This window comes from Diabrotica virgifera, chromosome 7, assembly GCF_917563875.1.
Source record: "Diabrotica virgifera virgifera chromosome 7, PGI_DIABVI_V3a".
Classification (NCBI taxonomy): Eukaryota; Metazoa; Arthropoda; class Insecta; order Coleoptera; family Chrysomelidae; genus Diabrotica; species Diabrotica virgifera.
Genome location: NC_065449.1, coordinates 213177554 through 213201584, shown reverse-complemented (window position 1 = coordinate 213201584; position 24031 = coordinate 213177554). Strand labels below are relative to the sequence as shown.

Here is a 24031-nt window from a genome sequence, read left to right as displayed (position 1 = left end):
AATTTTCGTTTCCTTTCCATTCCTCCCTACCCTTGTATATAATACCTTCTCGTTTTTATACCTGAATGGAACGTTCTGTAACTATATTTACTAAAATAAATATATATTTGATTACTCAAAGTAAGATAAATTTATAGTCTTGATTAAAGTGTGGCATTTGATGATATATGCAAAGAATTTTCTCTCAGATATCTGCAGGAAAATTACTAGAAACACAAAACAGAATGTGATTGAGGTGTGAGATGCGAATAAAGAAACTTAGTGCCGTATCGTTAAAAAAATACTAAAATAACCTGCTTTCATCAATCAGCCAATCGAGTCCCCTGCTGTACATAGGCCTTCCTTAGTTTTTTCCAGTGGGTCGGTTCTCTTCATCTTTACTGGACCCCTTTTATTGAATTTTCTGCTATTTTTTAGGTCTATTCGGTGGTCCTCGTTGGCTTCTTTTATAGTTTGTGGACCCCCATCCCATGATTCGCCTTATCTATCATCCATCTTGTGTTCTAGCTACGTTCCCTGCTCAATTCCACGTAAGCTTCGTGATTCTTTCGATGACGTCTTGAAAACTCATGATCTTTACCTCATTTGTTGGTTTGTTATGGGTCTCGAAAGCGTACTCTATAATTGCACGTTCCGTGGGCCGTTGTGTAACTCTGAGTCTAGTCAGTGTGGAAGTCTCTGATCCATAAGTTTGTACGGGAAAAACACATTGGTTATAAACCTCTCGTTTGAGACACATGGGAATTGTACTTTTTAGAATATGGCTTACTTTGCTGTCCATGTCAGGACTATTCATCTCTGTATTTCATGTGTTTAATCGTCTCTCCTTATTTTGATCTCGTGTCCCAGATATTTGTAAGTATTGTTTGTTGTATGGTCAGTGGCGTAACAAACTCTGTCGCCCCCCACGCAGAATTGGAAATGGGGCCCCTTTAAAAAATTACCCAATGCGACATGTGTAACAAATACCTATATGTGTTACAGCCCAGTAAATCAATGTAAAATATGGCGATACCGTGTAATTTTCAGTGTCACCACCGAAGTGGTCAACTCAAGACTTTTCGAGTTATTTATGAGTAAATATGTTTATTGTTCAACAAAAAACCCACGTTTTTAGACGATTTTTCGCAAATAGTTCAAAGAGTAAGTATTCGATCGATAAGAATATTGTTAGCAAAAATGTATCTTGTGAAAATCTCCCCCTATTTAGCACCCCAAATGAAACTAATTATTATCGCCTTACAAATTACCTAACTTTTTTATACGACCTGTAAGTTTGACCGGTTCAAAGTGATTATTTTTAAAAGGGTTCTAGTTTAAGGGCTTGAACGAGTCACTAATCACGAGTATATGCAAATTTTAAACAGCCGTGTCCCATGTCTTAACCAATTTTTGTCTTACAGAAAAACAAAATAAAGTCAAAATATTTATAAAAGCAAGACCTATCTACATTTCTTTACTTTTTGAGATTTTTTGTGAAAAAATGCATTTTTCCAAAATAAAAAACTCTTAAATTTTTTCAAAAATAAGAACTTCGAACCGGTTAAACTTGCAGATCATATAAACAATAAATATTTAAAGTAAATGGTAAAGCGCTAATAATACATTTTATTTGGGGTGCCAAATAGGGGCAGATTTTCACGATTTTTTTTACCAAAAAAGGGGCCAACTTTATTTTGAGCGTAACTCGTATACATAGTTTTGGTGCTAGAAACTTTTATAAAAAATAAAAATAAAGCTTTTTCTTGAAACATTTAAAAAAAGTTTTAAGAGTTTTTCCCGAAAATTGCTTCATTTTTTGGTTATTTCAGGTTGAAATATTCGATTTTGAATTGGACAAATAAGAATAATTTTTCATGAGCTTCAACTGTGCTTTTACTGTGTCGATAGACTTCATGAATAAGTACACCATTTTCTGAATGTTATGCTACATTTTTGCTACAAACATTTTTTCGATATCTAATATTTAATTCGATAAATACTTATTTTTGAGTTATTTGCGAAAAACTCGTCTGAAAACGTTGTTTTTTTTAATAAACATTTTCAAAATCCACAAGGACAAGAAAAAGTTTTCCTGTAGTTGGCTGTATACCATCAATCACAAAATTGGAAAGAAATCCTTTGTAAAAGGTATAATTTTTTTTTTATTAAAAATCCCTTAAAAAGGCTGCATCACAACAAAACGTTTTCGATTTTTGTAAAAAATCATCATCAGTGTTCGATAAACTGGATGCTAGCTGAGCCACAAAAGAAAAATATCTGGGTAAAAACCCTTTACATAAAATATAGATGCCTTAAAAGTGCATACTTCAATAAAAAGGCCTGTGATGGTCACATGGCAAACAAGATAATGCCCTAAGGTAAAGTATACAGGTTTCCCAACACGTGGGATCCAAATTGAGTTGATCAACTCAATTGATCTCAACTCAACTGATACATTTCCGAACTTATTTTAAACGTATGTTTTTCTCCCCAAGGAGGGGTGTCAGCCCCCGAAGTAAAAGCAACCAACGGCATAAATCCAACTTTGAAGTGGAGTGTAACTAGAACCTAAATCCTAATTGTCAGTAGTAATTGCACAAGAGCTCTAAAATTATATATTAATTTTAGAGATCGAGTGCAATTTGTTGCGATTATTTCATGAATAAAACTGTTCAAAACCAAAATTTTATTGTAATTTATTTATGTGTAAGTACAAATTAGTACAATTAAACACACAGTTTTTATAAATATTTGACGGTTGAAAGTCATCACTTTTATAATTTTTAAAACATTAATTGTCATTAACGTCACTGAATGTATTTTTTCGTAGCAACGAAGGGCATCTGACGTAATATACTTGACGACGGGAAATTATCAAAAATTATCGATTTAATTTAGATTTCTGTAGCCTTCTATTGGTCAGAATCTCCTATGAATGAAATAATCAAGCAAATACGTCCGTCGTGACGCTCATAATTTCATTTCAAAACTGTCATTTACTGAGCTATTGGTGTATTCATGCATTGTTTATGACGACTTACATTTTTCATCTTTATTGGTATAGAATAAAATAGAACAAAAATTACTAAATTATTACATTATTATTCTATGAGATGAATAACTTTCTTCGTGCACTATCTACTATCAGCGAATAGATCTACAATTTTATTAATTCGGATGGACAACTTCATTTTCAATGCTGCACTGCTTAAAAAATGTATGTATGCAAATAATATAAAAACATATTTTTACATAATATATTAGACAACAAGATGAGGCCCTTGACATATTGGGGCTTCATGCTGCGGGGGCCTCTGTTACGCCTCTGGATAATTGTATCAAAATACTAAACGTAGGTAAAAATTAAAGAGAAAATCCATTTCGGCAAATTGAAATTCTCAAATCTTTCAATAGTCACGTACAAAGCATTATAATTTATTGTCGTTACCATAAAATTTCGGTAGGCCGGAAGGGGTTAAGTTTCTAGATATTATGCGATGATTTACTTGGCAAATACCAAATACGTCGATTTAGAAATTTACAATCAAGTATATTCAAATGGGAAATAAGCCACAATTTTACCTAAAAATGATTTTATTAACGTTTCGACGCCCAAGTCGGGTGTCGTTGTCAAAATACAAAATAATACTAAATAAACAAAAATGTTGTTGCTTAGTAAAAAATTCTTCTAATAATTTATTTAATCTGACTCATTTATATCAGCAATTCAGACACGTATTATACATTTTAAAGTAGACGACTTTAAAATGATATTGCCAATATTGATGAGTTGCGTTCCTGGGACGACTTTACTAAAAGATAGTTCATTCGATTACATTGATTATTAGATTACATTCATTGATTACGATATAAATGAGTCAGATTAAATAAATTATTAGAAGAATTTTTTACTAAGCAACAACATTTTTGTTTATTTAGTATTATTTTGTATTTTGACAACGACACCCGACTTGGGCGTCGAAACGTTAATAAAATCATTTTTAGGTAAAATTGTGGCTTATTTCCCACTTGAATATACTTGATTATAAAAACGCCACAAGAAAATAGCTTCAGAACAACATTAGAAATTTACGTTTTTAATTTTAAACACACAACGTAAAATAATATAACAATAACAGATTTTTAGATAATATCAGATGACAAGATGGGGCCCCTAAGCGATTGGTGCCCTCCCGCAAGCTGCTTCACGCTGCGGGGGCCTCTGTTACGCCCCTGTGTATGGTATTATTGTTAATAGTTATACGTCCGCTTATTACGAGATTTGTCATAAGTTTAGTTTTCTCAAAGTTTACTTTGAATCCTGCTCTCCCAAATCTACTTTAAGCGAAGTTCATAGAGTGAACTTTATCCAAAATTTTCTTCATAAAAAACCGAAGCGCATACAATGAGCCTTAAAGGTCATCGTCTGGTCTCCAAGACGGTAAATTAAAAAAAGAGAACAAGTCGACCGCTAGCGTAACCAAAACTTCGACCTACAATTCCTTTTACAAAGTCAAAGACAAAGGATAAAGGACGAGGATGAGGGAAACCATACGATAACAAATTCCTGTACATTTAACAGGTATTCTATACAGCTTTCTTGTTATATCAAGTGTGAATTATTTTGTTGTCAAGTGAATGGTAGCGGTATATACTTTAGATATAAAGGTCTTTAAGAGTCACTGGTGGAGATAATTAAAATTCTATAAAAGGGGGTATTTTTAAGGTTTGAAAATGATATCTAATTATCACTACTCTTTCACTGATACGCTTCATTTATAAAGCTATAAAGATTTAATGTATATAGGAAATAATGGCTTTTAAAGAAAGCTATAAATAATGAAGTTTCATGACATGCTGCAATGAGTACAAAAATAAAGGAAAATAAAAAAGGAAAGGCATATAACATAATAATACAACTATTGCAGTAACGGTAACAATCGCCTACTACTACTTGTTTCATTTACGCATGTTCCAAATATTTATATTATACAGGGTAGCGAGAAAGTATCGAAACACGGTAATTTCTCGGGAACCGTTTGAACAATTTTTATTACTTTTGGTGGGTAAGGGTGTTCTAATTCGGGAGATATTATAGTGGTAATTACATTGTTGTCAAATCTTCGGTTTTTCTGGAAATCTAATGAACTTTCTTATTTTAAATAGAACACCCTGTATATTTTTTACGTTTTGAAGTCCTCAAGAAATACTGATTATTTTACATGATATATTCCCTATACCTAAATGCCAGAATTTCCGAGTTATTACTACATTTGTTAAGAAAACATTTTTAACAAATTATAAAAATCAACTTTTTCGGCTCGGGTAGACAATATTTTAGGTTCTTTGGATCATTGTGAACAAAAAAGGTCTTTTGTAATTTTCCTCAAAACTTAATCGTTTCCGATTTATATACAATTTAAAAAACGAAAAATGACAATGTTCTAGGTTCAAAAACTCTGGTAAAAAAACTATTTTTGAAACTACGAAGTGCCTAAATTCAAGTTCAATCTTTATTATATCAGATACCTTTAAGTCATTTGGTCTTGTTTCATTTTAAAATATTATTTTTTAGTTGTTAATGCAGCCCAGCCCGACCGCCCGTCCTCTCATATGAGCTTCATTAAAAATTAAAAAAAAAACAATGTTTAGGATAATATGCCAAAAATTCTTACAGGTCTCTGATAGAAAAAGATTTTAGCTTGAGTTTAGGTACTTCCTAATTTTAAAAATGATTTTTTTACTTGTGTTTTTGAACCTAGGCAATCGTCATTTTTCGATTTCTTTCAGTTTTAAATTGTTTATAAGTCGGAAACGATTAACTTTTGAGGAAAATTACAAAAGACCTTTTTTGTACCCAATAATGTCTAAATGTAATTTTTATAGTTTGTTAATTTTTTTTTAATAAATGTAGCAATAACTTCTAAATTATGGCATTTAGGTATAGGGAATATAACATGAAAAATAATCAGTATTTCTTACGAACTTCAAAACGCAAAAAATATATAAGGTGTTCTATTTAAAATAAGAAAGTTCATTAGATTTCCAGAAAATCGGAAGATTTTACAACAATGTAATTACCACTGTCATATCGGCCGCATTATAACACCTTTACTCACCAAAATTTACAAAAATCGCTACTTTCATGCTACCCTGTATAGAAACATTGGAAATATCCCAAATCACTAAAAAATGATATGAGTATTTGTTTTACAATCCCACTAACTGTATTTTAGCCACACAGATATATTATATTACCTAACCTGTGAATTTTCTATCTATATGAAAATCATAAGTACCTAGACACATTTTGACAGGAAAGACATCTGTAAAATAACATGGATCTCCTATTTCTCCCATTAATCCCTGAGAGTACTACTAGACGCCAAAGAAATAGTTAGTGGCTACCAGTGTGGCTTCAGGCGTGGAATCGACTCTTGATCAAATATTTACTATTAGACAAGTGCTTGAAAAGTATTGGTAGAATAATGAAGACGTCCATCAGACAGACCTTTATGGCAATGGTCGAGCTGTGTGTACCAAGAAACTAGTTGCGGTAACGCAAACGTGTGTAAGTATGTAACTCCTTTACACAGGTTAGAATAAGGGAAAAGATATCAAAAATGCTTTCTGCGTAAATTCTGGACTGAGACAAGGATATCCGTTGTCTCCATTGTTATTTAACGTCGCCTTAGAATATGTCATGAGAAACATTTATCCAAAAATCAAACCAGACAGCTCCTCGGCGAGCAAAAATCGTATTTGTTTTTACCGATGACGTAGTGCTACGGTTTTTTTTAAACCTTCACAATTCATTTATATTACATTAAGCTGAAAGATATTTAAATTCTTTAAAACCCCCTGGTTACGCCTATGGTAGTTCCTATGGAATAGTTGGTTCTGTTCTGTTGATTTGTTTAGGAATAGTTTGAGATTCTAGAAATATGTTGTCTTTCTCTCGTTCACAAGTTGTGCATAGGTTCTTGTCACGTAACTGAATCAACCAGTGGTTCCGTGCTTGAATGGTTCGTCTGAGTTGGAACTCAGATCGAATGACATTAAGCAAAGACGGATGACAGCGGGTCTGTCTTCGATTGTTCTGGAACGAGGTCGGATTGCAAGGGGTGAAACTTTACTAATCCCTTTCCATCGGCGAAAATAATACAGCCCAAGTTTATGGAAACTTATCTTCTCGAGGAGCTTGTGCCAGTGACGGATTTGGGGCTGTAAATTTTGTTGTGCCGATGGACATTTGTTTGGTTACGGCATAACCCCTTGTGACTTGTGAGGAAAGACACCGTGACAATTCTCTTGTGGCCACCTAACACCAACAGGCCACCTTCTTGAGGACATAGCTAGTGGCCCTCTAACAACCTACATCTAGAGCTAGTAACCAGCTAGTAGCTAGCACCTTTAGTGTAACCAGCTCAAGTAACCGACATCTAGTACCAGAGTAAGCAAGGACAGAGAAAGTCAGTACCCTTAAAATACCTTTCTTTTTTATATATACCACATTTTTTATACTCCATAGTGTGTCTGTACCTACCATTTTTGTACAGATCTAGGTCCTCCCTCTACCCTCATTGTACACCTGGATATAGCTATAACCAAGTAATTACAGGATGTATATTGAATTGTACTTAGTTAATTCCACGGGTAGACTTACAGAAGTAGGTATTTGACACTGAATGGTATAAATTATTCACATTATTTTGGTATAATAATATAAATATAGTATGGTACGGTACATATCTGAGTCTTGCTGAACATAGGTACATTTTACTATTCAGGGTGTAGTGTATATTTAATTTACCATATTCCTAGGTATTAAGTTGTATACATAATATGTGATAAGTTAGGGCTTGTAAGTCTTAGCCAAGCCGCACACCAAAGAAACATGAAACGAAAAACATGAAACATGAAACGAAAAACATGTTTCATGAAAAGAAAACACTGCTAAACAAATCTCAAAGTCCGCCTACCAATGAAACGAGTGTGATTCATGCTCATGACACATTTTTATTTTCGGAGAGTTTCATAAATGGCCGGACATATATTTGTTTAGCAGTGGTTTATTTCCATGAAACGTAATTTACGTTTCATGTTTCTTTGATGTGCCTTACAGTGTTTTATATTTAATAGTCTGAATAGTTCAATAGTCACTACATTTTTCTAATATTTTGCTTCATTTTCTGTTTTTCATTTTATGTTCAATAAATACTTGTAGTTATAGGTCGTTTTAATGCTCAGGAATAACCGGGTCACCTTCTACTAACCCATAATAAATCCCTGAGATGAGATAGAGAGATTAACTGAATTTTGTATTATATATTGTGGAATATATTGATATTGATTTTATTTGTTCAGTAACGTCTCTCGATCTTTATTTTCTTGTAACAGTAGATGCAGTAGCATAATCAACATTAGAAGTTAAGGATATTTTCTCGAGCTTTGAAGACGCTGCATGAAATATCGGTCTAAAAATAAATGAAAACAAAACAAAATACATGGTCGTTTCAAAATAAGAACGACAGCGAATAAAGCAAAATATTAGATACTATAAACGATCATAATTTCGAAGTCGTTGAAGAATTTAAATATCTAGGAGCAACAATAACCAATGTTAACAAAATAGAACGAGAAGTTTAAAACGAATAATGATAGGAAATATATCTTTCTTTACAATGCAACATCTAATGAAGACAGAATTGCTCTCACGAGGTGCAAAAATCTAGATATATAAGACAATAGGGAAAGATAAGAGACGGAAGGAGTATAGGAAGAAGGAGATTGTCATGGTTAAAGAATTTAAGGGACTGGTTTAGATGCAGTTCTATAGAACTCTTTAGAGCAGCGGTGGATAGAGTAAACATATTGATGATGATATCCAACCTCCCATTAGGAGACGGCACTTGAAGAAGAAGAATAAGACAATAATACGACCAGCAGTCACGTATGGAAGCGAAATATGGACGCTGACAAAAAGACAATTAAATAAATTGCTGGTGTGGGAACGTAAAATCCTTGGAGTGATAGCGTGACAAACGAATGGAGGAGCAGACAAATAACGAGTTAAAGTATCTCTTCGGAAAGGAAAATCTAGTCAGATATTCTAGTAGTATCTATTAGTAAGATAGGCAGGGCATGTGATACGCAGTAACGACCAGCGCCGGATTAACCATTAAATAGGCGGACTAGGCGGCCTCCTAGGGCCGGCGCACTTGATGGGGCTCGAGCCCGGCTCAAATGCATGAATTAATATTGAATTATTTAAGCAGTGATTAAAAAATATGTAAAATGTTAAATAAATCAAATAGGGCTAACGAAGAAAAAGAAAAAAAAAATGGTTGATTCATGATTTCCAATCAAACTCAGTTTTTGTTTTGTCTTCTGTCAAATATGTCAGGAAAATACAACCGACTTGAAGCCAAAATTAAGCAGTTATCTCCAATGGCATTTTATTTTCCATGTTCTAATTATTCCCTCAATTTGGTAATAAATTTTTCAAGCAAATTTTGTTTTGAATCTGTTAATTATTTTGGTATGGTTCAAGAAATATTTTTGAAGTTATACTTCTTTAGGCGCGATTGGGAGTGAATTTTTATTATTCTGCGCGCATGCGCACACAGACAATATGGCGTTAGTTGCTAAATTTTTCAAGTTATTTATAAATATATCAATGCAAAAAAGGTGTGAAAAGAATATATTAGTGTTTTTAGTAAATATATTTATTATAATTTTTGTGACTCGGGCAGGGCCGCCGGCAAGGGGGGTCAGGGAGGGTCCGCCGACCTTCCCTTAATTACAGCTTAAGATAAAACAAGGTTATTGATAAATTTGGCCAAGATCGAAGGAGATTACAGTTTTTATTTACCGATTAATCTTTTTTTTGTATTATATATGATTATTAAAATATAAATTTTTCTTGTTTTTTCATTCATTTCTAGAATAGAAAAGGGTCTTAAAGATTTTGACCCTCCCTAAATTTTTTTCTGGCGGCGGTCCTGGACTCGGGAGTAAGATAAGTATTATTAAAACATTTATATTTATTATGGCCACGTACAACGTATGGAAGAAGACAGATTACCCAAGCAAGTGCTACGATGGGCACCAAAAGGACGGCGGAAGAGAGGAAGACCTAGGAAAAGCTGGATAGAAGGAATCCATAGGGAAATCGGAGAAAGAGGCTTGAACGAAGACATGTGCTACGATCGAGAGCAATGGCGATTGGGAATCGGAAGACGTCGTAGAACGTTATAAACCGATTATATATATATATATATATATATATATATATATATATATATATATATATATATATATATATATATATATATATATATATAAACATGAGATGTAGATCCTTGAAACACACTCAGTGATCAAAAGATCCAAGGTTAATGGTTTGACGACCACTCGTACGAAATCAAACAGATGAAATAGAGAATGTGGAAAAATCCCCTTACGAACAATTCACACATCCACCACTTCGGGTTGGGAAAAATTGGGATTTTTCCACATTCTTTATTTCATCTGTTTGATATATATATATATATATATATATATATATATATATATATATATATATATATATATATATATATATATATATTTATTATACTTCATTTCCTATGTTTGTTACCGTGAATTGTCATTATGTCCAAGAATACAAAAACAGAGAGATGGTAGCGTTATTGGTATAGCAGTCGGCTACGGATCGAAAGGTCTTGGGTTCAAATCCGGGCCATTCATATTCTTTTTTTTTATTTTTGGAATATGGTAAGCATTAAAATTAGTTTAATATTTAAATAAAATAAAAATAAACTATAAAGTATATTTATTTCGTTGAAATCATATAATAGAAGTATAACTTCTTACGTGCGTACAAAGTACACACGCATTCTTTTTGTTTTCAATTTCTACCCACCGATGAACCTTATTATAGTTCATTCACTCACGGTTAAATATTGCAGAACCTCCGGATTTAGAACCTTTGGATTTTAAAGTCCTTGGATGGACATGAAATTTGGCATACACATAGCTAGCACGTCAAAGAAAAAAGTGATACTGTGCCGATATGTGCGTTTAGCATGGGGGCGAGTCTACCCCTTCTCGGAAGTGAAAAATATACGGTCAAGATACGTCCGGAAGTGAATAAATTGACTAATTCTAAGCAACTTTTGTTCAATAGAGTTTTTTTACTAATTCAATACTTATTTTCGAACTTATACTAATTCGAATTATTTGCGAGTGAATATATTTATTTTTCAACAAAAAAATACGTTTTTAGATGTTTTTCGCAAATTACTCAAAAAGTAAGTATTTTATCGAAAAAAGTATTGTTAGTAAAAATATAGCTTACAAAAAAGTGAAAAAAATGGTGTACGTGTGAAGTCTGTAGACCCAGTAGAAGCAGAGTTGTAGCTAATGAAAAGTAGGTTCTTATCCGTTAAATTCCAAATCGAATATTTCAATGTGAAATAACCAAAAACTTTTCAGGGAAAGCTCATCATAACTTTTTAAAGTGTTTAAAATAGCTTAATTTTTGTTTTTTTTAGTCTCTAGCATGAAAGTATACAAGATACGCTCAAAATAAAGTTGATCCCTATTTTTAAGTAAAAAAACTGGTAAAAATCACATTAATCGTTACCGCTTCACAAGCTATTTTACTTATGTATTTTTTATAATGCTCTGTAAGTTTTATTACTATAAAGTGCTTATTTATGAAATAGCTGTAGTAGAAAGGGCTTGAACAAGTCACTAATCACGAGTATATGCAAATTTTGAATAGGCATATCTTAAACAGTTTTTATCTTAAAAAAAAAACGAAAATCTAAAATATTCAGAAAAGCAAAACCTACATTTTTTTACTATTTAAGAATTTTGGTATCACTAATAATTTTTAAGTTATTTTGAAAAAAAGATATTTTTTCAAAATTTCAAGAAATATTCTTTTACTTTAAATCGCAATGTTGTGAAATATAAGCACTGGGAACCGGTGAAACTTACAGATCATATACATAATAAATAAGTACAAACTAGGGGGTGTTTTTTTCAAGATTTTCAAGATAACTTTTGTTCCATAGAGTTTTTTCACCAAGTCAATACTTTTCGAGTTATTTTCCAATGAATATGTTCATTTTTTTTAACAAAATAACCACGCTTTTAGACGGTTTTTCGCAAATAACTCAAATAGTAAGTATTTTGTCGAAAAAACATTCTTAGCAAAAATATAGCCTGTACAAAAATTAAAAAAAATGGTGTATATAGCACGTGCCTATACCTAGTAGAAGCAGAGTTATAGCTAATGAAAAATAGGATCATATTTGTCAAATTACAAATGGAATACTTTAACGTGACATAACCAAAAATGAAGCACATTTCGGGGAAAACTCATTACAACTTATTTAAAGTGTTTATAAAAGGCTTTATGTTTGCTTTATAAAAAAATTTCTAGCATCAAAAGTAAACAAGTTACACTCAAAATAAAGTTAGTCTTATTTTGTTTTGGTAAAAAAACCGAGAAATTCACCCCCTAATTACTATCTTAAATGAACTTAATCGTTACGACTTCACAAGTTTCTTGACTCGTGTATGTATTGTTTATATGATCTGTAAGTTTCATCTGCTCAAAGTCCTTATTATTGAAAGGGCTGTAGTTAAAAGGGGTTGAACGAGTCACTGATCACGAATGTATGCAAATTTAGAAACACCAAATCTTAATCAATTTTTGTCTAACAGAAAAACAAAAAAATACGTGATATTCAGAAAACCAATGCTGACTTTTTTTGTTTTTAGAGATTTTTGGTATCTCTAACAATTTTTAAGTTATTTTGAAAAAAAGCATATTTTTCAAAATTAAAATTTTTAAAAATTTTACTTTGAAACCAAATTTTTTCAAAAATAAGCACTTTTAATCGATGAAACTTACAGATCACATAAACACAACATAAGTAAAATAATTTGTGGAGCGGTAACGATTAATTTAATTTAAGTTGCTAATTAGGGGGTGGTCTTCCCGATTTTTGTTGCAACAACATAAGGGACCAACATTATTTTGAGCGTAACTTGCTTAAATTTAATGCCAGAAGCTTTTTGTAAAAACAGAAATAAATATTTTTTTAAACACTTTAAAAAAGTTAAAATGGGTTTTCCCCAAAAAGTGCTTAATTTTTTGGATATTTCACGTCGAAATATTCTATTTGAAATTTGGTGAATATGAATCTATTTTTCATTGGCTATAACTCTGGTTTTACGAGATCCAGAGACCTAACGCGTACACCTTTTTTTTTTAATTTTTTATAGGCTATATTTTTGCTAAGAACGTTTTTTCGACAAAATACTTACTTTTTGAGTTATTTCCGAAAAACCGTCTAAAAATGTGGTTATTTTGTTGAAAAATGAACATATTCACTCGCAAATAACTCGAAAAGTGTTGACTTGGCGAAAAAGTTCTATAGAACAAAAGTTACTTAAAATTAGTCAGTTTACCCATTTCCGAACTTATTTTGGACATATATTTTTTCACCCTCAAAAGGGGGTGAAAGTCACCCCCAGGGCAGAAGCACACATCGGCACAATATCACTTTTTTTCTTTGACATGTAAGCTATACGTATGCCAAATATCATGTCAATCCAAGAGTTTCTTTAAAATTTAGAGCAAAAACCGTGAAAGAATGTACTACTATTAGTTTTCTCAGGATTCGAAAAAAATGAATGCAGTTAAAAATCATTGGAAAATTTTGCGTCTACTCCCTTAAGTTATTGTTTGTTCTGAAAGCTGGGGTTATTCCTTTCTGTTTTGTGTGGCTTTTTTCTGTTATTGGAACAAAAAATTCTCCTCATATCATTTTCTTCTACATATTTTTGTGAATAATTATCTGAGTATGAATAATTATATTGAGTGAGAATTCGAAGAAAATAAATTGTACGCGTTATCTACACGTGCAGGGGCGTCATTTGATAGGGGGCAGGGGGGCATTTGCCCCCCCCCCTGACATTGAAAATTACTGAAATTTACAAAAAATACATCAATTTTGTATTATGTTTGCATATAGGTAAATGTATTGTATATATAATGCTTGCCCCCCCCTATCAAAATTTCAAATGACGCTCCTGTACACGTGAAATTCAATGTATCTTTTCTGAAACTAGGTATTTCTTTTGTTAATCCAAAATATTGACATTTTAAAACTCTGTGTACGTCAATGGCTTTACACATATTGAGGCATAGGACAAAGAACAGCCCCATTATTCTAGGTCTACCGTGTCAGAAACTGTGATAAAACAAAGTTGGCGGAAACCGGTGATACGGCGAGCGAGCAACACAATCGAGTAGGTTGATTGTCGCACGAGAGAGAGGCTCACCTATTCCACGACCTACCATGAGAAAATAATAGGGATGTTATGTTACGGTATTCGCCATCGAACGTTATTTTGTAACTACTGTTTGATGTACATTTTGCAATATATTTAGTCGTTCGGATGAGAAGAAAAAATTTTAAATCGAAAACAATAGGTTTTCTGGCTGAATGATCACTTAAACCCGATTGCCAAACAAAAAAAAAACAATAGGTTTTAGTTTTAATTTACTGCATAGTTGCATAATCTAATACATATTAAAAAAAAAGTCATTTTACTAATACATATCAAACATATTGAGAGTGGTATGTGGACAGTGTTCTTTAAACTGTTTGATGAGCCACACTCTTAAGAGCAAACAGTAGCGATCAACAGGTAGCAACAAACGCGTTCACATATACCTATTTGGCACACATATTCGTAATATAATAAAGAATGGCGGTACAGAGCCCAATTTCAGAAATATGTTAGTATGTGGAAATTACTCTATAACTAAATAAAATATTGAATAAAGGAGCCTGTACTGTACCGCCATTAAGAAAGACAGAAAAATACACTTTCTTCAAATAAACTTTTTTATCCCGTGCCTAGATTTTGTGTCACATTGGAACTACTAAAAATAGATTTTTTATAATAAGAAATCAAACGTCACTGACTTGGCAACATTTCGCGCCTATGATGTGTTACCTGTTGATCGCTACTGTATGCTCTTAAGATTCTTTTGCGAATTCTACAAAACATTCTTGTATTTTAAGTATTCCCTTTTTGCGAAAGTAAAACGGGTAATAAGCAATTTGAATTTCTAATTGGTGAAGGACTAAAGAGGCACTATTTTGTATGAGTATTCTCTTACAAAAAAGTTGTGAGTTAGGAAATAACGTTTATGTTTGTTTCATCGAATACGAGAAGGCATTCGACCTTTCACCATTCCACAACACGATACAATTTTCGATTACCTGCAAACAGCAGAACTTGATGACTATCATCATCATCATATCATCATACAACCTCTTCTGTCCACTGCTGGACATAGGTCTCTCCCATTCTTCGCCACTCTTCACGGTTCTGTACTTCTTGTTGAAGCACGTGACTATAGTCCAGAGTAATAAGGATTTTCTCGAGACACTTAAAGATCCAGGTAGCTGACTACTTTTTTAGTTATTGTAGACCTATAGGAAGAAAACCTACCTGTTTCCTGCCTAGAGTTCGCGTCCGTTTTTTAATTATTAAAAATTTAGTGCAAAAGACAAGACTTTTTCGATTTTTTGCACTCCATTCAAAAGCTAAAATGTTGACATAAATTTACAAAATTAGTTTTTTAGAACATTGAAAAACCTTCAAAATGCCGATTTTTGAAAGTTAAAAAGTTAATTTTTTGCTACGCAAACTGCAAAATAACTAAAAATCATTATTTGTTAATAACTTTTACTAAAATTACCTTACAACTTTAGTGTTTCACCCAAAGTTGGGTATTGTGGTGCTTAATAAACTCTCAAAATTTGAGATCGATCCATTAATTACTTTAAAAGTTATTCTATTTGTTTATTCCAGAGACCTTTATTTTGCAATAAGATAGGGCAGATAAGTCAGAAAATAAGAAGATAGGGCAATTCCGAGTATGCCAAATGAAAGTAGAAGAGTGATGGTATCAAAGTGTTTTAAAAAAGATAAAAAAAAATAATTACGTATTTTTTATGGGAAATAAGCCACAATTTTACTAAAAAATAAATTTATTAACGTTTCGAAGCCCAAATCGGGTTTCGTTGTCAAAATACAAAATACTATTTTGACAACGAAACCCGATTTGGGCTTCGAAACGTTAATAAATTCATTTTTTAGTAAAATTGTGGCTTATTTCCCATAAAAAATACGTAATTATAAAAATGCCACAAGGAAATAGCTTCAGAACAACAAAAAATAATTAATATAGTCAAAAATCCTAATGCCAAATTTTTTAAATTTTTTAGTTTATAAACATTTAGAATAACTTTAAAAATGTTGTCCGTAGAAACAATCTTTTTATATATTCGAAAAGACAGTAGTTTGACACGAATTTTCAAATAAAAAAAATTAGTCTAGGTTCATTTGGGACAATGATACCCTCTACGATTAGGAATGCTAAGAGGTTACGTATTTAACACGCTATTATATGGTGTAGAGGCCTGGACTCTCAAACAGAACAACATAAAAAATATTCAAAGTTTCGAGATGTGGTGCTACCGTCGAATGTTGAAGATAAGTTGGGTTGAAAGAATCACAAATCTTGAAGTAATACGAAGGATAGGAAAATACCCAGAGATTTTGTTAACGATAAAACGAAGAAAACTCGAATATTTGGGTCACCTCGAAGGAAAACGGAATCCGGGCCGTAGAAGAATGTCATGGCTGCGGAATTTGAGAGAGTGGTTTGGCTGCACCACTAATGAACTTTTTAGGTCAGCTGTAAACAAGGTCAGGGTAGCCTTGATGATTTCCAAACTCCAATAGGAGTGACACAAGAAGAAGTGCTTCTGATGAAGAGCAAATAACCAGAATTGAAATATCTCTTATAAGTCTTTTATGAGCTGAAAACCAGTTTTATGTAACAAAAACCTAAATAAATTAGAATAATTCGAATTCTGGTGCTCGACTCGACGGATCCGAAAAATATCGTGGGTTTTGCATACTTCCATTGAATATGTTCTTAAAATGATGAATACAGCAAATAGAATATCTACTTCGCCTTATAATACAAGGAAAAGTGGAGGGAATGAGATGGATTGGTTGAAAGAAACTTTTGTGGTTGGGTAATATTGGGCAATGATGTAGTTCCACAGTACTTAGAAGAATTATTTCGAGCAGTAGTCGATAGAGAAAGGTTTAATGAAATTTTAAACACACATCTGAATACGAAAACAGCATCTAAAGAAGAAAATATAAGGATTAGGAGTCTGTTAAGATTTATTTTCTTATTAAGGAGCTCTACATTTTTAACAAGCTACTTATTTCGATTCATACTCTTTTGTAGTTATAATTTTTTCACAAATGATTATTGCGCAACTGGAAATAAATTTGAAGCCGATAGGAAGACAAAAAAAAACGGAAGATCCGGATCGCTATGGCTAGATCACGTGGAAGACAAGACTACTTAAAAACTATGAATGTAAGGTAATGAAGGAGAACAGCAAAAGAGAGATCTGAATGTAAAGGCATAGCCAGACAGACAGAGATCCATCCGGGATGATCGGATGATGCCAAAAGAAATAGAAGCATGGATTCTTTAACATTAAAATTATAACGAAAATGAAATAACAAATTATTTTTGCAAAATCTTTAAAATATAAATTTTTACTACCAATAGAAGCCAAGTTAGTAAAAATCATACCTGTTGTTATTTACAGGTAAAAGTTTGGCCGATTTTACAGAGTGTAACAAAAATACAGGTTCTAAAGTAAATCACACATTCTGGGACCAAATATAGTTCGATTAAACCTAACTTACCTTAGTACAAATATGCACATAAAAAAAGTTGCAGCCCTTTGAAATTACAAAATAAAAATCGATTTTTTCCAATATATCGAAAACTGTTAAAGTTTTTTTATTGAAAATGGATATGTGGCATTCTCATGGCAGGAACATCCTAAAGAAAAATTATAGTGAAATTTGTGCAGCTCATAAAATTTTATGGGGGTTTTGTTGTCTTTATACGCTTTAGTTACTATTTTTTCTAATTTTAATTTTTATTTTTAATAACTTTTTCAAAATGAAATAATACGTTCCATTTAAAATTCACATGCGTAGAATGGCTTGTTAGTTTTAAGAAACGAAATATATCAGTTCTCATCTTTTAAAAAAACCAGATGTTATACGCCCTTGTATGGGAAATTACCTTATCAGACCATAGGCCCATTAGTTAGTTTAAAAACCACAAACAAATGTTTTATTTCAGCGGAGTCGTTTTCACCAGTCTCGGTCGATTTTGCATCCCGGCAAGTGGTCTGACACTCTTACGAGATCTATAAGCAAAACACCTTTTTTTACCAAAATAAATAAGGATATTATTGACAGTTGTTTGCGTTTTAATTAATATTTATTTTATATAATTAACTCCGTCAACACACACCAAACGGAACAATATACCTTAAAACCCCCAAACTTTTATGTAGGTTCCAATTAAATTAGTATTGTGGTACCATTAGTTAAACATATTGTTTTTAAAACTTTTTTGGCTCTTAGTAATTTTTCGAAAAGCGAGTTTTTATCGAGATATTTGGATATTTGTCAAATCTACCACATACATATTTTTGTATGTGGTTACGTACGATTAAAGAGACCTGGCAATAATATGAAAATGTATTTATAAGTATTTACATTTTTGGTATATTTTGAACCATATTATAAAAGAACCCAAATCTCGGTAAAAGATGCCTTATCTAAAAAATTCTAAGAAGCAAAAAAGTTTTAAAAACACTGTGTTTAACTAATGGTACAGCAATATTAGTTTAAGTGGAACCCACACAAACATTTGGGGGGTTTATTAAAGGACCAAACCCCCATAAAATTTTTGTGTAAACATATTAAAAAAGTAGCTGCATCTCGATAAAAACTGGTTTATCAAAAAAGTACTAAGAGGCACAAAAGTTTTAAAAACATTGTGTTTTAACTAATGGAACCACAATACTAATTTAATTGGAAAGTACGCAAAAGTTTGGAGTGGGGGGGTTTAAGGGAACAAAACCCCCATAAATTTTTTATGGGGTGCACAAATTTTACTATAATTTTTCTTTAGGATGTTCCTACCATAAGAATGCCGCATGTCTAATTTCAATAAAAAATCTCTAATAGTTTTCGATATATTGGAAAAAATCGATTTTTATTTTGTAACTTCAAAGGGTTGTAACTTTTTTTAAGTGCACATTTGTATTAAGGTTAGTTAGGTTTAATCGAACTATTTTTGGGTCCAGAATATGCGATTTAATTTATGACCTGCATTTTTGTTACACCCTGTATATTCTCTTATGCAATTGATGTAAGTATACAATGTATGTAAATTGAAATAAATAAAAAGTAGCTTTATTAACTTCGTTCCCATAGACAACAAGGCTATTGGAATGGCCATGATAATGGAATGGAATGGAAGACCACATGAGAAAACGATGCGTCGGCTATTAGAATAATAATAAGAAAATTAATAATAATTGGATGAGAGCGGTGAATGATAGATAGGGTTGAAAATATGTTCATTCTAATGATAGGGATTAGATAATCTAAAGGATTTTGTCACCGGCAATGTGCAAAATATTCTTAACGCAATAACCACGTTAGGAAATAATGATTCCAATTTAAGATGTTTAATTTTATTTCGTAGCTAATTCTATTCTATTGAAAAAATTTAACAATATGTATTATCCTTGTATATCGCCTTCAAAAGAAAAATGTCACTATCGATAATTATTCACTGAAGATAAGGTAATCCATCCACTTCTTTAGATTAGGTAACTGTTTTTGAAGTTATACTTCTTTAGGCGCGTTGGGACTAGTTGGGAGTCAATTTATATGTGCGCTAATTCATCAAAAGTCTTGGTCCTGAGCGCAGCTGTTAAAATGTTAAACGTGCTTTGATTGGGTAATTACAATGGCCCGTCAAAAATTGTTCAATATGTCGGTTATGGGTAAACAAATGTTGTGTATATTAGTTTTTATTGTTGTGAGGACAGAGAAAAAAGCAAGTTTACAATTGTAGTGAGTGACTTTTTAAATAGTTTTTAAAAGCAACAGGTACGTAATTATTGTAAATGTTTCAGTATTGTAATAAAAGGTTACATAGGTACTTACCTATTTGGAAAATGTATATACCTATCTAGTAGGTAATGCTTTGATTTACATAAATTGGTTACCAACATAATTTCTACCAATCTGCATCTAATATATTGTTTTGTTACTCTATATTTTGTTGTATTTTAATATTTTAATTCCACAAAAATCAAACTAATTTGATTAAATTCAGAACTGTCAAACAGTAAAACGTTCAGTTGGCCTATCTTCGCTCATGACAGGTACGTGTCGGTGGCAAAATGAGTAGATTCTTCGACTTCAAATCCAAAGCACCCAAATAAACGCGGGTTTGAATCCCAATGCAAGTTTTTGCTTTTTTATTTTTTTTTATTTTTTTTTTCTGATTGTAAGTATATTTGTTATATAATTTTTTTACAGAAAATGCGTATTTAGTTAAAATTTTTGCCAACAATTATTGTTCAGAAATCATTTCTTTGTGGCAATTTTCAATGTGTTTGTGTGTGTTTTATTCTTATATTTTTTTAATTTTTGGTATTGTTTTAATAAAATTTTTTGGAAAGTAGTAAATATTAAAATTAGTTTAATATTTAAATAAAATATAAATAAACTGTTTAAAGTACATATTAATTTTGTTGGAATATATAATAAAAGTAGGTATAACTTCTTACGTGCGTACAAAGTACACACACATTCTTTTTTTTTCTTAATTTTGTGGTCATCTTCATCTCAAAAATGGTAAACATTCCGTCTTTCAAAGGTAAACTATCGCTATCTCGGCAGACCTAATTATACCTTTACCCCCACTAACAGCAACATCTCTGTATCTGGTAACAAATAATTGCTCTGATAAACAGTTAAAAATTATTTGTCACCGCGATAAAAAAAGCTTTAAAAACTATCATAAAATATCGCTCCTGCGGAACGTTACCCACATTATTTATCTACTATTACGACGGCGACTTACATGCCCCTTCCATCGCTACAAAAAGTACGAAACGAATTCGATCAGTTTGAAAACAAAGGTGCCCGTGTAAAAACGAATAATGCGCGCGAACGTATACGTAGAACCGCGGTAGCCAATACAAACTGTCAAGTGTCACGTGGAGTGCGAGGTGCTTTCTGTTTTGTTGTTAAAAGTGTTTCTGTTTGTAAATAGTGCGGGATTTTGTGATTGGATTTTGTTTTGAGATAAATGGAGCAGCCCCTCGAATCTAGAGGTAATTAACGATTTTGTTAATCTTTTTTCATGATCTTTGAATTAAAAATTTTAAGTTAAAAGATCTGTTGGCGGATTTGAAAATTAGGTAATAACAAAATAAAATGCATGCAGTAAAACCTCCGTTAACCGAAACCTTTTTAACCGAAACAGCTGACAGTTTCGATAATTTCGTCAATAAAGAAAAATTTTTTCGTAAAACGGAAACAATTCGATGTTAATTTGTCAACATCATCAACATTGCTTTTATTCTTTTATACGATTCTACCCCAAAATCCCGACAGCCAAAATCCCGACAAATCTCTAATTCTCTTAAATTGTTTGGCAGTTCATTGAATAAAAAATACTGTGTTCTGGTCAAGGTTTGATAATAATTTCTTTTTTAACATATAATTACATTTACTTATGGTTTTTGTTTATGGACATCTGTTTTTTTTTGGTTACTAAACAAAAGTATTTACCATTTAAATGAACTAATTTTCTAAATAAAATTTCTAACATAGGTAGTAGGTACATGAATTAAATTATGTTTCTTTTTTTTGGCAATATATAACATGTAGTTCAATATAATACAGTAGATATATTAGGTACCTATACCTAATCAAATCCTCAATTCAAGTTTACTTTCATACAATAGATATTACCAAGTCACCAGTGCCGGCTTAACCTAACTCCGGGCCCTGGGCACCGGATATTTAGGGGCACCCTTAATTGCTATTCGTTGTCAGTCTTTTTTAACAAGAAAACACATGTATTGACTATAAATGATTATTGTAAAATCTATACATACAATATTCTTTATCTACTCTATCTCATAATATTTTGTATAAGTTTTTAGTTTGTGAAAACTGTCATTATAGAAAGCAGTGCGTGAAGGATTTAAAGTGTGCGTGAAGTAACAATGTATTTTAAATGAAATTTACTTTTTCGCACTGTTTTTTGGCACACTTTCATATAATCAAATATTCTTAACTTTCGCGTTGTCATGGTGATGACATGTGAGCAATAAATTACAACAAAAGTTTTGACAGTTTTGTGGTTTTGAAAGAAGTAAGAATTTTTAAATGTCAAAGTTCCAAAAATTGTAGAATATAAGTAAATGAATTCCAGTTACGAAGAGTTACAGTTTTTTTATTTGTTTATCGTAGATAAAATATTGTATGAAACTGCGTGAAGTACTTTTTACAAACTTAGGCGATGTATAGCACTCGCGCCGCTGTCGCTCGTGCTCTAAACATCACGCGCGTTCGCAAAATGCGTACTTCACGAACTGTTTCATAAATAACTATTTTAAAACAAACAAGAAGAATAGAAATCGTAAAAAATATGTCAAAAAATCCATTTACAAATATAAAAAAAAAACAGAAAATTCCACAAAATAACACATGCACATGACAAACAAAAAATCCTACCTATTTTAAAAAATACACAGACAAAAATTAATTCACTCTTTTTTCTTGACTACGCATTAGCAGTCTGTCATAATAAAATACTAACAAAATTCATTTGCTCCAGGTCTTCATTTTCTATGATACAACATATATATGCGTCTAGATTTTCTTGACCCAAGTTTGGCGTTCAATATATTTTTATTATTTTTAAAGCCGAAAAAGACCACTCGCCTAATGCATTAGAAGTTGGTATTATCAAATAAACTTGCTGTAATATACAGTTGTATAGAATATGTTTGAGATATCCTAGTCTTCACAAAAAAATATTTTTGGTTCTAGTTCAATTTCGCTTAACAAATTTAGCCTAGAATACAAGACAACTTAAGTAATTTCCTTAAAAACGACGACTCGTTAAATCCTCATTGGATCAACGGAAAGCTAGTCCTTGAGAAGCAAGTAATCTAGTAGTGACAACTCTTCTTATGACGTTTATCCAATAGTCAGCTTCGCGTTGAAGTGTTTCAATGAAACAATTAATATTCAAAATGTAGTGGTCGGGATTTTTTACTTATGCGAGGATTGTGATATGTCGGGATTTTGACATGTCGAAATTTTGGTATGTCGGGATTTTGGGGTGTCGGGATTCTGGCGTGTCGGGATTCTGGCGTGTCAGGATTTTTGCCCTCGGGATTTTGGCTGTCGGGATTTTGGGTGCCACCGCTTTTATATAACTAAACAACGCAATTAAAATATACAACACATTATGAAATCACCTCACAGTATTATTTAATACCAACTTTGGTCAAGAATACCATGTAATTTGATATAAGAATACAAAAACAATGTTATTTTTAACCGAAATATTTGTTATCCGAAACGGCCTACCCATCAATTATTTCGGTTAACGGAGGTTTTATACTTGAATATACAGGGTGTATATATACGAGAACGAAAAACAGACCCTAAATAGGAAGGGCCGTAAAACCCACATCCTTGGACCAAAATGGATGGTTGACATATGGATGGATAAGTCTTTTCCTGAACATTAAGGCGGAAGTTGAGAGAGACGGGAGACGGGAGACCAATTTTCAATTCAGTCAGATTTAGAAAATCGAAAATTTCGTGTATATATTATGTCGCGTGTAGGGGGGTTGTTTATGTTATCTTCTTAAAATTTAAAACATGCAATTCTTTTTTGTTGATTCATCCTTAACCAATTATACAGCGTGTCTACTTAAGTTGGAAACATATGGGAAACTTTTTTGTTATTCATTTACGAAAAAAAGTTATTCTTTATAAAAAGTTT

At 32.0% G+C, this 24031-nt stretch overlaps 2 protein-coding genes across 3 annotated transcripts in view; both read left to right on the top strand.

Annotated features, from left to right (window-relative positions):
- Positions 1-24031, top strand: part of LOC114331213 (G-protein coupled receptor Mth2-like) — a 680964-nt gene that overhangs the window by 382427 nt on the left and 274506 nt on the right. The gene's annotated exons all lie outside the window — the stretch shown is intronic.
- Positions 21142-24031, top strand: part of LOC114340427 (uncharacterized) — a 643253-nt gene continuing 640363 nt past the window's right edge. For both annotated transcript variants that reach the window (XM_028291178.2, XM_028291164.2), the window contains exon 1: positions 21142-21335. The gene's annotated coding sequence lies outside the window, so the exon portion shown is untranslated. The remainder of the gene's footprint in view (positions 21336-24031) is intronic.